General features: G+C 40.3%; 1 protein-coding gene across 4 annotated transcripts in view; it reads left to right on the forward strand.

Annotated features, from left to right (window-relative positions):
• Positions 1-14802, forward strand: part of ccser2a (coiled-coil serine-rich protein 2a) — a 616376-nt gene that overhangs the window by 37902 nt on the left and 563672 nt on the right. Inside the window, exon 1 of one of the 4 annotated variants that reach the window (XM_072583584.1) lies at positions 14445-14491. The exons of the other annotated variants lie outside the window; for them this stretch is intronic. The gene's annotated coding sequence lies outside the window, so the exon portion shown is untranslated. Of the gene's footprint in view, positions 1-14444; positions 14492-14802 lie in introns of those variants that run through there. 4 annotated transcript variants of the gene reach the window in all.

Below are 14802 nucleotides of genomic sequence, written 5' to 3' on the forward strand. Positions count from 1 at the left end.
GAGGAACAGGATCTCAGGATTTTAATTATGCGTTTGGTGAATGTTTGCTGTATGTGCTTTGGGGGTAGGTGGTATTTAGTGATAATATCACAGGTTTAGTAATATAGTGACCCAGGCTAATATTCTGGGGACTATAGAAAGTGATGAAAATTTGGAATAAAAAGCAGGCCTAATGGTGATTGTTGTAAAAACTCATCTAGTTCACTAATGCCCTTTTAAGGAAGGAAATCTGCCTTCCGACCTGGTCTGACCTGCATGTGACTCCAGAACCACAGCAATGCAGTTGAAATATAACTGGGATTAAGAAGGCACAGTAACACGTTGTTGTTGTTAGTTGTTAACACTCAGATTCTATGAAAGAATGTTAAATTTAAAAAAAGCTAAATTCAGTGACTTTAGAATCCAACCATTGTCCTACTTTCTTGAGTATCACGTACCAGTAATGGTCCTGTATTGGCCATTTCCATCTTGTCTTTACTGTTCCATTACCCATAAGACATAGGAATAGAATAAGCAATTCAGCTCATCAAGTCTGCTCTGCCTATCATGGCTGTTCTGATAATCCTCAATTCCAATTTCTTGTCGTTTCACTATAATCCTTAATTCCCTTACTGAGTAAATCAATCCTGTCCATCTCAGCCTCGAAAATACTTAACGGCCCAGTCTTGAGAGCCCTCTCTGGGAAAGAACCCCACAGATTCACTACCCTTTGAGAGAAGAAACTCCTCCTCATCTCGGTCTTAAACATGTGATCCCTTATTCTGTGTTTATGCCCTACAGTCTTGTAAAGTACCAGAAGGGAAATAATCTTTCTTCATCATCACTGTCAAGTCCACTATGTTTCAATAAGGCCACTTCTCATGTTTTGCACCATCTTCTTTCTTGTTACTTAATTGTTGTTCTTCCTAGTTTTTATTTTAGTTTTTAGTTTTTATATTTGATATCTGTTAAATCACTAATACCTTTCTGTTCTGATTAAAGGCCTTTGAGCTGAAACATTAATGTTTCTTTCTTCATGAATGCTATCATTTGCTGAGTGTTTTCCAGTGGGTTTTTATTTATTGTCATAAAGTGTCTTGCTAATGACATCTTTGCAGCTATTTAATTTCCTTTCAAATTGTAATGATGGCTTTTTTACTGACTGTTTTTGTTAAGCAGGAGCTTTTTCACTGAAATCATTCTTTATGTCACTGCCTATTTCCAGTCATCGTTACCTACACTGCTGTTTGTATCATTCCACTTTTTTATTCAACTTACTTCCTATTGCTTGCCCTCAAGTATATACAGCTTCAGTTCACTTTGACACAACCTTCATCATTCTAACATGCTGTTCAGTGTGGGAATGAAACTTTGTTTTTCTCAATTGCTAGCATTCATTGTGAATTTTTCTGTATTGCTTTATATTTTGCTTATTGTCTGCCAGCAACCTCACTGACTTGTACAGTTTCTTCCACCTGTAAAAACTCTTAAATCACTCCAGAGTCCAATTCCGGCAAGGCTTGAATGCTGCTACTACATCGTAACATGTTACGTCTTTCAACAGAAAGTTGAGCGTCACCACTATTTCGTGATTTAAATGATGTCTTTCATTCTTTTTAGACTTGGCTTAGTTCTGCCCTATGCAGATTGGCCTTCACGTTGGTTTCTCAGTACATATCAGGAAACCTTGCCTGGAGCTGCTGAACTAATGCTTGGGGGATGCTGGCTAATTTCAAGTTGTCACTCAGTATTTTCCTTATTATGCAAGGGTTTCAGGACCCTGGAGTAACTTTGTAATGGTGTCATGGAGCTCCACATCACTGAGGATAAATAGCACAGTGTTGGTGGAGTTAGAACATGACCGGAATACTATAGAATAACAGTCTTGAGAACATGCGAAAATGAACACAAAGAAGGTTAATCCTTACAGAAAGCCTTGTATTTACTTTGAAGTTCTAATATGTTACTGTGAAGTCTAAGCCTGAAGATAGTTCTTGAGTTTACTTTCTCCTTGATCAGTCTCCATAAAACCCAAACTCGAGTGTTGTTTAAATCTTAGAATTTCCCTTTCTTGCCATTTCTGCCTTCCATACTCTGTAAGAATGCAATGAGTGCATTTAGAATGGTTGGCTATGACAACTATAGAAGTAATACAATGCTAATATGTCTTTTACCCATTGGGTACTGTATATTAACTTATCTCTTGCCCTGTATTATGTTATCTTCTCGGGTTTCTGGATCTGAAGTTTTTTTCCATCCAATGTTGAACAAAATTATATGTGATGAGGGTGAGAGAAGAGGCACATATTAATCAAACTTTACATAATAAGGAAACAATTATATCCTGATTGGTTTAGGTGCAAATACTGCAGTCCATAATAGGACAGTGAGCATAAAAATTGCTAGATTTAATATAATGTTGAGGTTCTGGTGATTTGGTGCAGAAAAATAGCTGCACAGTAATTAAAATGTACAATACTAGCCCTGTTTAAAATATGTATTTCAAATTAATTGTTTCTGATGTATAAAATCACAGAGAATAATTGTTATGCACCTAAGTATTTGGGGTTTGTACAGATGTTAAATTGACCCATTTCCTGCTCAGTCAGAATTTGTTGTCAATGCACTTTGCATGAATAGCAAATGAATCTTGAATTACAATTTTGATTGCAGAAGCAAGGTACATTGATAGAAGCTTTCAATATGATACAGAATATGATTGGATGCAGTGAGAGTTGTAAAGTGTTAATCATGTAATGTGCATTGCTGGAGTGTAACATTTCACATCGGAGACCATAGATTTTCTTTGTACATGCAGTTGAATGTCAGAATGCCCAGAACGTCAAAAGGTTCTGCGTGAACTAATTCAGTTTCTTGCAGGAAACTGCAACTTATTCAAAAAGGATGTTGTGGTTTTTATCTGGAAACTTTAGGTACAGAAAACTTAACATCTCTTTCTGATACAACTTTCACAAGCCAATAAATTGTTGTTGGATTATAATTTTGTCTCACCAAAATATTATCTTCTGAATTTACTGCTGTTTAGGTTTCATGTTACAAAAAGGATCAACATTTTCAGTCTTGCTTCAACTGCCCACAACCATAGACTTTTGTTCTAATTCTCAAATGTGGTTTGGCATGGATAAAATTTTCTTTTAGTAAATTTGCAGGCTGGTGACTGAATCCCAGAAATATATTTGTATTCCATTCAGTGCTTTTTTCATGCACTGCTAACAAAAACAATCTCTTACTAAACTGAACTACTTAGATCTTCTATTTAAATCACTCTTTGCGAAAGCTTTTTTTGGGTAATAATCCTATTCGCCAGTCTAAGGAAGGTTCAGATTGCCTGATTTCCTTTGTGGGTAACAGACACGTGCTGTACTAAATTACTTCTCAGTAGTGGTATGGAGGAAATTAGTTACAGAATAATTGCATAAAATCATTTAAATGCATTTTAAACCAATTAAATGTTCCTGAGTCATGCACTATTTGACATATATAACTGCAAAGGTTTGGTCTCATCTAACAGATGTCAGCGTTTCTGAATGAATGTGACACAAATTAGTTGCACTGTGTATTGTTCGAAGTGTTAAGCCCCTGTACTCCTTCTCCTGAGATCAGGAAATGATGATGCCATGGCATAGCTTGATATTTTTACTTAATGTTCATTGCTATGTCAAATAAATATATTCAACATGCCAAACAGAAGTGACTCAGTTTATGTCATGCCTCACTGCTTCTCAGTGTTTGCCCAATAGCAGTCCATGCTAACCTCCACAGGTGAAACACTCTAGTAAACTGAGGCTGTTGACTGGTCTGTAGTTGCATATTCTTTTTTAAAAAAACCTTTCCATGCTGATCTGACTTCAACAAAAAAATGCTGTATTGATGTAAAACACTGCAATGCATATCACTAAGAATGCTCCTGATCGTTGGGTCATTTTTGCATGGCTTGTAATGTTTAATTTGTTTCAAACTATAAATACTTTGGTCCAGATGTTGTGGTCAGCTGTGAACGAACATTGTTTAGCATACACCTTGCTGACAGTTGGCCATATAGTTTTCTTGGGATTTAGAGCATGTCATCTGGTGTCTGGTCCAGTAAATAATGCCCCCTGAGGAGAATCTGTAGCATCTACCATCAAAGCAAGAACACTTGAGGCTCTTTAATCAATTGGGTTCAAGAATTCTCAGACATCAGAGTATTATCCAGAAGTATAAATTAGATTTTGATCATGCACAGAAAGCAAAATAAAGATTGGGAAAAGCAGATTGGCTTGAGGGGTAAGAGACAGAGAGAAACTTAATTTTAAATATTTATACCACTCATTAAATTCTGAATGAATGAGACTGCATAGTTTAAAATTAATTTTCAGAACCAGAGAGGTTGTTTGACAATCATAATCATTTGCCCCCACATTAAAAATTCATTTACTTCTGATTGTCCCAGTGTTAACTTGGTCTGCCATATTTCTTGGGCTTATGTTGTAATTTTGCACCCTTACATAGATTTCCATACTTTGTCTATTGATGAAAAATATTAGTCTGATCTGCGGGCGCAGTGGGCTATGTTCTGAAAGCAGTTTGAGTTTTCTGTTTTTATGCACGTGTGCAGCAGTGTCTATGGTCAGATTTACACTGTAATGGTGGGGAGCACTGTTGGTCTTTCTTCTGAACAATGTAAAATCCAATCTTTTATTTAAATATAACTGTTGGTACCTAGGAAGAAGAATAGAATTACTAAACCTACTGTTCAATTTTGTTGGTCAATACAGTTCCATTTTAAAAATCTTAATTCTCTGATATTTTCCAACTCCTTCCTTTCCAAATCTATACCTGTCTCCATTTTAAATAAGGTACAAAAGGAATAAAGTTTTTGATTTGCTGAATGAATGATAACTGTATTGTTCAAAATTGGCTGAATGATTTCAGGACTTGGAAACATTTCTACGTGCAACACCAGTGTTTACTAACTGACAAATTAAATACTATAACTAAGACTAAAATGTTGTTTATATTTACGTTCATGAAAATGCAAGGTAGTTATTTTAAATAGTTTCTGTTTCTCGGGTTATTCACTATCAAATGTCACCTTGTCAGTCAATTTTATTCTTCTGCTGGCCCAAATTGTCTTTGTGCTAACCATAATTAAAATTTTAATTGCAGAATGAATTAAATTAACAAAGTAATGTCATTCTTGAGAGAGGTGAGGAACTTGCGGGCCAATCAGAGAGGACATGTGTGTCAGTCAAGTATTTTAAGAGCCTCTCTCTGCTGCTTCACTGAAGTCACTCTCTACTCACCAGCATAACTGACAGGTGTCACATTATCCCTGTTGAGGTACTTCAATTTATGTGAAGTGCCAGCAAACTCAGATACTTTTAGTTTGGAAGTGCTGTTGCTGGGTTTTTTTTAAAGAGTGGCTTTTTACATCCATTGTTAGAATGTTGTTGAGAGTAGCTTCTGTTGCTTTTTCTCCCCCAGTCTCCCTTGCCTCAGGGAACACCTTTTACTGTCTATTCTGAAGGCAGCTATTGAAGTAAGAAACTTTCTCAGGTTAGTGCACAAAAATGCTAGTGAGAAGTTTGCTGAATTATTAAATAAGGGCATATAAACTTCCATGCATGGTTCAAATATTCCAAATAGTAATGCACTTAACAGGATGTGGGTATTGAGTTTAAACGTTTGTACTCAATAAACAGGTGGGTAACATGTTAGGTAAATATTAATTCTACTATGGCTGCTGGAAAGATGTCACAGGTTAGAGGGTAGGGGAAGCTGCTGCATGAGAATAAAATATTCCTGATTGAAGTTAGGTCATTGGGTTTGATTAGATCATCGATTTTAGGAATCTATAATCCACTTTCTTTCTACTGTACTGTATTAGCACAGAATCAAACAGAAAAACAGATTTTCTCTATTTAGGCCCATTACAGAATACACTGCCTGATACTTGAGTGCATTTAGTGAAGAATCATGAAAGTATCACAGCACAGAAAGAGGCCATTCAGCACATCGGGCCTATGGCAGCTCTTTAAATGAGCATCATTATCCAGTGTCAATCTCCTGTCTTTTCTTATACCCTCCCACTCCATTTCTATCCAAATAATCATCTCATTACCACCTGGATTCCTCAATTGAATCTGCCTTCAATACATTTATAGGCAGAGCGTTCCATACTTGAACAATTTGCTGTGTGGAAATATTTTACTTCTATCCTGCTTGCTTCTTTTGCAAATCACTTTTAATCTATGCCTTCTTGTTCCCATACCTTTTACAAAGAGGGTCTCCCTATTGACTCCGTCCAGCCCACTCATGATTTTGAAAACCTCTGATATTTCCCATACTGTTTTTCTCAAAGGAGAACAGTCCCAACTTCTTTAATCTGTCCTCATAACTGAAGTTTCTCTTTCCTGGAGTCATTCTTTTAAATTGCTCCTGGACTTTGTCCAATGCATCCACATTTTTCCCTGTAATGTGGTACCTCCATTTGTACATATTACTCCAGCTGAGGTCAAACAAGTGTCTTATACTGTTGGTTGTATCTTCAAGTATGGAAGCTGGATCCTTTTGATTTGATTTATTATTATCACATATACCTCGGTACAGTGAAAAGTTTTGTTCTGCATTCCGTACAGGCAGATTATACCATACAATACAACATGTCTTAGGGTTGTAGAACAGAGTGAGGAATACAATGGTACGGCTGCAGAGAAAGTGCACAAAGAGCAAGATCAACATTAAATTTAAAATTTGAGAGGTCCATTCAGAAGTCATGTAACAGCAGGGAAGAAGCTGTTCTTAAATCAGTTGCAACGTGTGTTTAATTTTTGTATCTTGTGCGCGACAGAAGAGATGATAACTGGCGTGGGATGGGTCTTTGATGAGGTTGGTTGCCTTCCTGAGGCAGCGAGAAGTATAGATTTATTTGTTAGATTCCCTACAGTGTGGAACAGGCCCTTTTGCCCACCCAGACCCATTTCCCTCTGACTAATGCACCTCACACTATGGGCAATTTAGCATGGCCAATTCACCTAACCTGCACGTCTTTGGACAGTGGGAGGAAACCAGAGCACCCAGAGGAAACCCATACAGACACAGGGAGAATGTGCAAACTCCACACAGACTGAGGCTGGAATCGAACCTGGGACCCTGGCACTGTGAGGTTGGCTTGTATGATGGACTGGGCTGTGTTCACCATTCTCTGTAGGTTAAAATCAACTTGCAGAAAGTGAGGACTGCAGATGCTGGAGATCAGAGCTGAAAAATCTGTTGCTGGAAAAGTGCAGCAGGTCAGGCAGCATCAAAGGAGCAGGAGAATCGACGTTTTGGGCATAAGCTCTTCTTCAGGAATTTCTCTGTAGGTTATTACAGTCCTGGGCAGAGCAGTTGCCATACCAAGACGTGAAGCATTTGGATAAAATGCTTTCTATGGTGCATCTGTGAAAACTTGTAGCAGTCTTCATGGGCATGCCCAATTTCCTTGGCCTCCTGAGAATGTGGAGGCATTGTTGTGCTAATTTGGCAGTAGCGTCAATGCAGGTGGACCAGGATTGTTGATGATCATCACACAGCTAGGAACTTGACAGTCTCGACCATCTCCACCATCGATGTAGATAGGGGTGTGTCGTCCACCTTTCTTCCTGAAGTCAATGACCAGCTCTTTTGTTTTACGATTCCATTGGTTGGTGTTAAAAAATCAGGATTAAATATAAAACACTTGATCAAGTATTAGCGTAGGATGCTGTGCTACAGCTTGGCTGAATTGTAAATACATAACGCTTTTCTCCCCACTTACTTTAATGCCTTAGGATGATATGCGACAGTATCTTCCTTCAGGGTCGCATGTTTAATTTAGATCGCAATTATGTGTTGCAACCCTCGGCAATTGTCGACTCCTGACTCGAATCCAGAGTCTACCACTGTTCTATTTGAGATCAGCGAGTGATCAGCTCAGGAACAAACCTGTTTTCTTGCAGTCATGGAGTTGAAATGTGCAGCACTGGAAAAGCACAGCTGGTTAGGCAGCATCTGAGGAGCAGGAGAATTGATATTTCGAGTGTAAGCCCATCATCATTCCTGATGAAGGGCTTATGCCTGAAATGTCGATTCTGCTACTCCTTGGACCCTGCCTGACCAGCTGTGCTTTTCCAGTGCCACACTTTTCAACTTTTTTTTCCAGCATCTGCAGTCCTCTCTTTCTCTTACAGTCATGGAGCACAGAACTAGATTCTTTGGTTCAACTTGTCCATGTTGACCAAGTTTTCCAAGCTAAACTAGTCCCACTTGCCTGCCTTTGGCCCATATCCCTCTAAATCTTTCCGATTCATGTACTTGTCGAAATGTCTTTTAAATGTTGGATTTGTACCTGCATCTACCACTTCATCAGGTAATTCATTCCACAATGAACCACCCTTTGTGTGAAAAAAATTGCCTCTCTGGTCCCTTTTAAATCTTGCTCCTCTCACCTTAAAAATATGCCCCTTAATTTTGAACTCCCCCACCAGAGGGAAAAGTCCCTTTCTAGTCACCTTATCTATACCCCTCATGATTTTATAAACCTCTATAAGGTCAGCCCTCAACCTCCTCCAATAAAAAACGTTCCAGCCTAACCTTATAACTCAAATCCTCCAGTCCTGGAAATATCTTGGTAAATCTTTTTTGAACCACCTTCCTGTAGTTTAATAACGTTGTTCCTGTAGCAGGGCATCCAGAACTGTACACAGTACTCCAAAAGTGGTCTCAGCAATGTTCCAGAGTTTAGATGTTTCAAAAGGAATGGGTGGGGTAGGGTGGGAAGAGAGGGAGGTAAATGAAGTGGGGGAGTAACATTGCTAATTAGGGATAGTATCACAGCTGCAGAAAGGGAGGTCATCAAGGAGCGTTTGACAACAGAGTCAGTATAGATGGAAATCAGAAACATGAAGGGAGCAGTCACTTTATTGGGAGTCACTTTTCTACAGGCACCCCAATAGCAACAGACACACGGAGGAGTGGATTGGGAGGCAGGTTTTGGAAAGGTGCAGAAGTAACAGGGTTGTTGTCATGGGTGACTTTAACTTCCCTAATATTGATTGGAACCTCCTTAGTTCAAATAGTTTGGATGGAGCCTTTTTTGCCAGATGTGTCCAGGAAGGGTTCCTGACACAATATGTAAATAGGCTGACTAGAGGAGAGGCCATGTTGGATTTGGTGCTTGGCTATGAACCATGCCAGGTGTCAGATCTCTCGGTGGGAGAGCAGTTCAGTGATAATGATCACAACTTCTTGACCTATACTCATAGAGAAGGATAGGAGCAGAGGGTATTGTAAAGCATTTAACTGGGGTGGGGGAATTACAATGCTATTAGGCAGGAACTGTGAAGTAAAATTTGGGAACAGATGTTCTCAGAGAAATGCACAACAGAAATGTTGAGGTTGTTTGGGAAGCACTTGCTGATAGTGCTGGACGGGTTTGTCTCACTGAGGCAAGGAAGAATGGTAGGGTGAGGGAACCTTGGGTGACAATGGATGTGGAACATTTAGTCAAGAGGAAGAAGGAAGCTTACTTAAGGTTGAGGAGGCAAGGATCAGACAGGGCTCTAGAGGGTTGCAAGGTAGCCAGGAAGGAACTGAAGAATGGACTTAGAGCTAGAAGGGGGCATGAAAAAGCCTTGGTGGGTAGGATTAAGGAAAACCCTAAGGTATTCTACACTTATGTGAGGAACAAGAGGATGGATAGAGTGAGGGTAGGGCCAATCAGGGAAAGTGGAGGGAACTTGCGCCTGGAGTTGGAGGAGGTAGGAGAGGTCCTTAATGAATACTTCGCTTCAGTTCTTCACGACTGAGGGGGACCTTGATGTTTCTGAGGACAGTGTGAAACAGTCTGATATGCTCAAACAGGTTGATGTTAGGAAGGAGGATATGCTGAAAATTTTGAAAACATAAGGATAGGTAAATCTCCTGGGCCAGACTAGATATACCCTAGGTTACTACAAGAGATTGCTGCGCCTTTGGCACTGATCTTTGCATCCTCACTGTCCACTGGAGTAGTGCAGATGATTGCAGGGTGGCAAATGTTATTCCCTTTCTTGAACGAGGGCATAGGGATAATCCGGGGAATTAGACGAGTCAGTCTTATGTCTGTAGTGGACAAAGTATTGGAGAAGATTCTGATTAATTGTAAAACCCTGGTTTGATTAGAGATAGTCAGCATGGCTTTGTGAGGGGTAGGTCATGCCTCACAAACCTTATTGAATTCTTTGAGGATGTGACCAAATACATTGATGGCGGTAAAGTGGATGTGGTATACATGGATCTGGCAGTCTGGATACAGAATTGGCTGGCCCATAGATGACAGTGACGATAGATGGAAAAGATTCAGACTGAAGCTTGGTGACCAGTGGTATTCTGCAGGAATCCGTTCTGGGACCTCTGCTCTTTGTGACTTGGATGAGGAAGTGGAAGGGTGGGTTAGTACGGTTGCCGATAACATGAAGGTTGATGGAATTGTGGATGGTGTGGAGGGCTGTTGTAAGTTGCAAAGGGATGTTGACAAGATGCAGAACTGGGCTGATAAGTGGCAGATGGAGTTCAACCTGGAAAAGTGTGAAGTGAAAGTGGAATTGCAGGTAGATAGGATAGTGAAGGAGGTGTTTGGTATGCTTTCCTTTATTGGTCAGAGTATTGAGTACAGAAGTTGGGAGGTCATGTTGCGGCTGTACAAGACATTGGTTAGGCCACTGTTAGAATATTGTGTGCAATTCTGGTCTCCTTGCTATCGGAACGATGTTGTGAAACTTGAAAGGGTTCAGAAAAGATTTAGAAGGATTTTGCCAGGGTTGGAGGATCTGAGCTACAGGGAGAGGCTGAACAGGCTGGGGTTGTTTTCCTTGGAGCGTCAGAGGCTGAGGGGTGACCTTATAGAGGTTTACAAAATTATGAGGGGCATGGATAGGATAAATAAACAAAGTCTTTTCCCTGGGGTCGGGGAGTCCGGAACTAGTGGGCATAGGTTTAGGGTGAGAGGGGAAAGATATAAAAGAGACCTAAGGGGCAACTTTTTCACGCAGAGGGTGGTACGTGTATGGAATGATCTGCCAGAGGGTGTGATGGAGGCTGGTACAATTGCAACATTTAAGAGGCATTTGGATGGGTATATGAATAGGAAGGGTTTGGAGGGATATGGGCCGGGTGCTGATAGGTGGGACTAGATTGGGTTGGGATGTCTAGTCGGCATGGACGAGTTGGACCGAAGGGTCTGTTTCCATGTTGTACATCTCTATGACTCTATGATTCACTTTGGAAGGTCAAATTTGAATGTAGAATACAGGGTTAAAGGCAGGATTCCTGGCAGTGTGGAGGAACAGAAGGATCTTGGGGTCCATGTCCATAGATCGTTCAAAGTTGCCACCCAAGTCGACAGGATTGTTAGGAAGGCATATGGTGCGTTGGCTTTCATTAGCGGGCGATTGAGTTTAAAAGCCACGAGGTTTTGCTGCAGCTCTATAGAGTCCTGGTTAGACCATACTTGGAATATTGTGTTCAGTTCTGGTTGCCTCATTGTAGGAAAGATGTGGAAGTTTTAGAGAAGGTTTAAGAGGAGATTTACCAGGATACTTCCTGAACTGAAGGGACTGCCTTAAGAAAGGTTGAGGGAGCTAAGGCTTTTCTCATTGGGGCTAGGAAGGATGAGAGGTGACTTGATAGAGATGTCCAATATTATGAGAGGCATAGATAGAGTGGATAGCCAGAGACTTTTTCCCATGGCAGAAATGTCTGTCATGAGGGGGCATAATTTTAAGGTGATTGGAGGAAGGTTTAGGGGAGATGTCAGAGAGTGATGGATGCGTGGAATGTACTGCCAGCAGTGATAGTAGAGTCAGATACATTAGGGACATTTAAGTGACTCTTGGACAAGCACATGGAAGATAATACAATGAAGGTCGTTATAGGTTAGTCTGATCTTAGAGTAGGATAAAAAGTCGGCACAACATCGAGGGCTGAAGAGCCTGCGCTGTGCTGTACTGTTCTCTGTTCATGTGTGCCCCTTCCCCAAGTCCCTCCTCCCTACCTTTTATCTTAGCCTGCTTGGCACACCCTCCTCATTCCTGAAGAAGCGCTTATGCCCGAAACGTCGATTCTCCTGTTCCTATGATGCTGCCTGACCTGCTGCGCTTTTCCAGCAACACATTTTTAAGGTCTGATCTCCAGCATCTGCAGTCCTCACTTTCTCCTAGCAATCTTAAAGAATCCATTATATTTCTAGCTTTATCTGCAAAATGCCATGAGGCAGTTGTGAAAATACAATTTTGTTTAATTGCAAAATCATTAAAATCTAATTTTTACCTACAGGTTAAGTAGAGTGGCAAGTATCTAGTAGAGTGCCTGAAGACTTCAATTATTTATATTAATTCCTTGGACGAGGGAGCAAAGTTGCTGATGATACAAAGCAGGCATGTTGTGATGAGGACATTAGGAATCTGCACGCAGATATAGATGGGTTGAGTGAGTGAGCAAAAACATTGTGGTCGAGTTAACTGTAGGAAATGTGAGGTAGGGCGGATTAAAAGGCAGATATTTAAACTGAGAGAGACTGCAAAAACGTGCAAAGTGTTCTGGTGGATCCTGTGAATGACACACGAAGTTAGCATGCAAGTGCAGCAAATAATTAAGTAGGCAAATGGAATTTTATCCTTATTGCTAGGAGTTTGAAGTTTAAAGATAGTGAAGTCTTGTCACAACTGTACAGGATGTTGATGAGGCCATACCTGGAGTACTACATACAATTTTGACCCTCTTCTTTAAGGATGGATGCACTGGCATTGGAGGCAGTTGAAAACAGAATAACTCGGCTGCTTTCTGAGATGAAGAGAGTGACTTATCAAGAGCAGCTAAAATGATTAGACCTTTATTCATAAGAGTTTAGAAGATTATTTAGTACTCTTTATTTACATCCCTCTTTATTGCCTCCCTATTTAGGTTCCCAACCCTTTGCTATTTCAGTTGAAATCCTCCCCAACCACATTCGCAAATGCTCCCCCTCAGATATCTGTTCTGGTCCTGCCCAGATGTAACCTGCTCTGCTTGTACAGGTCCCTCTTCCCCCATGTGTTCTTATGTTCTAGTCTGGTTGAGTGCAGCTCCAACAATATTGAAGAAACTCAACACCATCCATATAAAGCAATCTGCCTGATGAACCCATCAACCACCATCAAGCAGGCTGGCAGTAATGATCCCTGCTTTCCTATGGGTATGAGATTGGACAACCTGCAGCAGGGTCCTCAGGCACTAGAGAAGTGTGACCTGTGGCACCTTCTGAAAGATCCCCAAATTTGATTGTGAGAACAGTGGTTCAAGATGTCCAACATCAAGGCACTAATTACTCAAATCAATCCTGCTGAGTGAGACATCTCATTCATGTAGATGAAAATGAGGATTGCAGATGCTGGAGATCAGAGTCAAGATTAGAGTGGTGCTGGAAAAGCACAGCAGGTCAGGCAGCATCCGAGGAGCAGGAAAATCAACGTCGAAACGTCAAATTTTATGCTCCTTGGATGCTGCTTGACCTGCTGTGCTTTTCCAGCACCACTTTAATCTCATCTCCTTTATATGCCTGACAGCAACTCCTAAAACATGCCTGGTTGTGCACAACATACAGGCTATATAATGTCTTGGATAAGGGTTACAGTTATTGGACCTTCATTTTTAGAGGGTGAGAATTAAGTATTGAAGGTGAGAATATCATGACTCTTAATATAACTCACCTGTGAAATACCCTTGGTCTGTAGCCTTCATGTAATATTGAGCTGAGATTTGGGTTGTGAATATAGTTTGAAACAGAATCTTTAGTTAAAATTATCATGCTGCGTGTTATTTATCTCATTTAATATTCTAAAAAAGCGTCATAGTTTACATGTTGATGAGTTGTCCATTGTCTTGAATGCAAAATATTGTGTGATTGAAACCAAATCAGAGTTTAGTGCGGAAATTATGGCTCAGCCTTAAAACAAAACACTGCTTTTAAAACAAAAACAGGGGAAGGCTGTGTGTCTGCTGCAGCTGCCAGCTTTTTAACTCCTGATGGCCTGAGAGACAACGCTTTGCATAACCGAATCATGACATGTATTTATCTAACATTGATGACTTTGTGAAAACACAATGTTAAGTGATGACAAGGTGGTAAAGTCTACTTCACGTTATCAGCCCACACGAGCCCAGCAAGGAACAATGTATTTACTAATCCACTGGAAGAGTCCATTTGCTGCAGGGATTTGATTTCAATTTACTGTCCTTCTGTCTTCACTAGTTCCAATTCTTGGAGGGTTGGAGTTTACACTACATGTTAATATTGAAACATTTTCACCTTAAACACCGTAGAGCTGCACTGAAGTTTAGTTCCATCTTGTACAAAGCAGTAGTTGAGCACCCCCACACCCCCTGCCTCCACGTACAAATGAAATCGCCACATTGATGTGTTTCAAGTACAGTCGAACAGGAGTGAGCCCTGATACATCTTCAGAAATGACTGGTAAGTACTTGCAGTGAAACATAAACAGTGTTTGTTAACTTGATTAAATTTAAGAGATTACACCACTAATTTCTTCTGGCTAAATTCAGACGTGGAGAGCGAAAGATGTCACTCGAGAATTGCTATTTCACTTTCTTAATGCGAAACTTTTCGAAACATGGGCAATCTGATTTAGGAAAAAAGACAATGGTGGGCAAGAGTTCTGTCACTTTCAAAAAATGTGGTTCTTGTGTTACTCAATGTTCTGAACATACTATTGCTGTCATGCTTTAATGACATGTTCTTCACAAAATAAAATGTCATGGAATAAT

The sequence above is a fragment of the Chiloscyllium punctatum genome, chromosome 13 (genome assembly GCF_047496795.1).
Source record: "Chiloscyllium punctatum isolate Juve2018m chromosome 13, sChiPun1.3, whole genome shotgun sequence".
Lineage (NCBI taxonomy): Eukaryota > Metazoa > Chordata > Chondrichthyes > Orectolobiformes > Hemiscylliidae > Chiloscyllium > Chiloscyllium punctatum.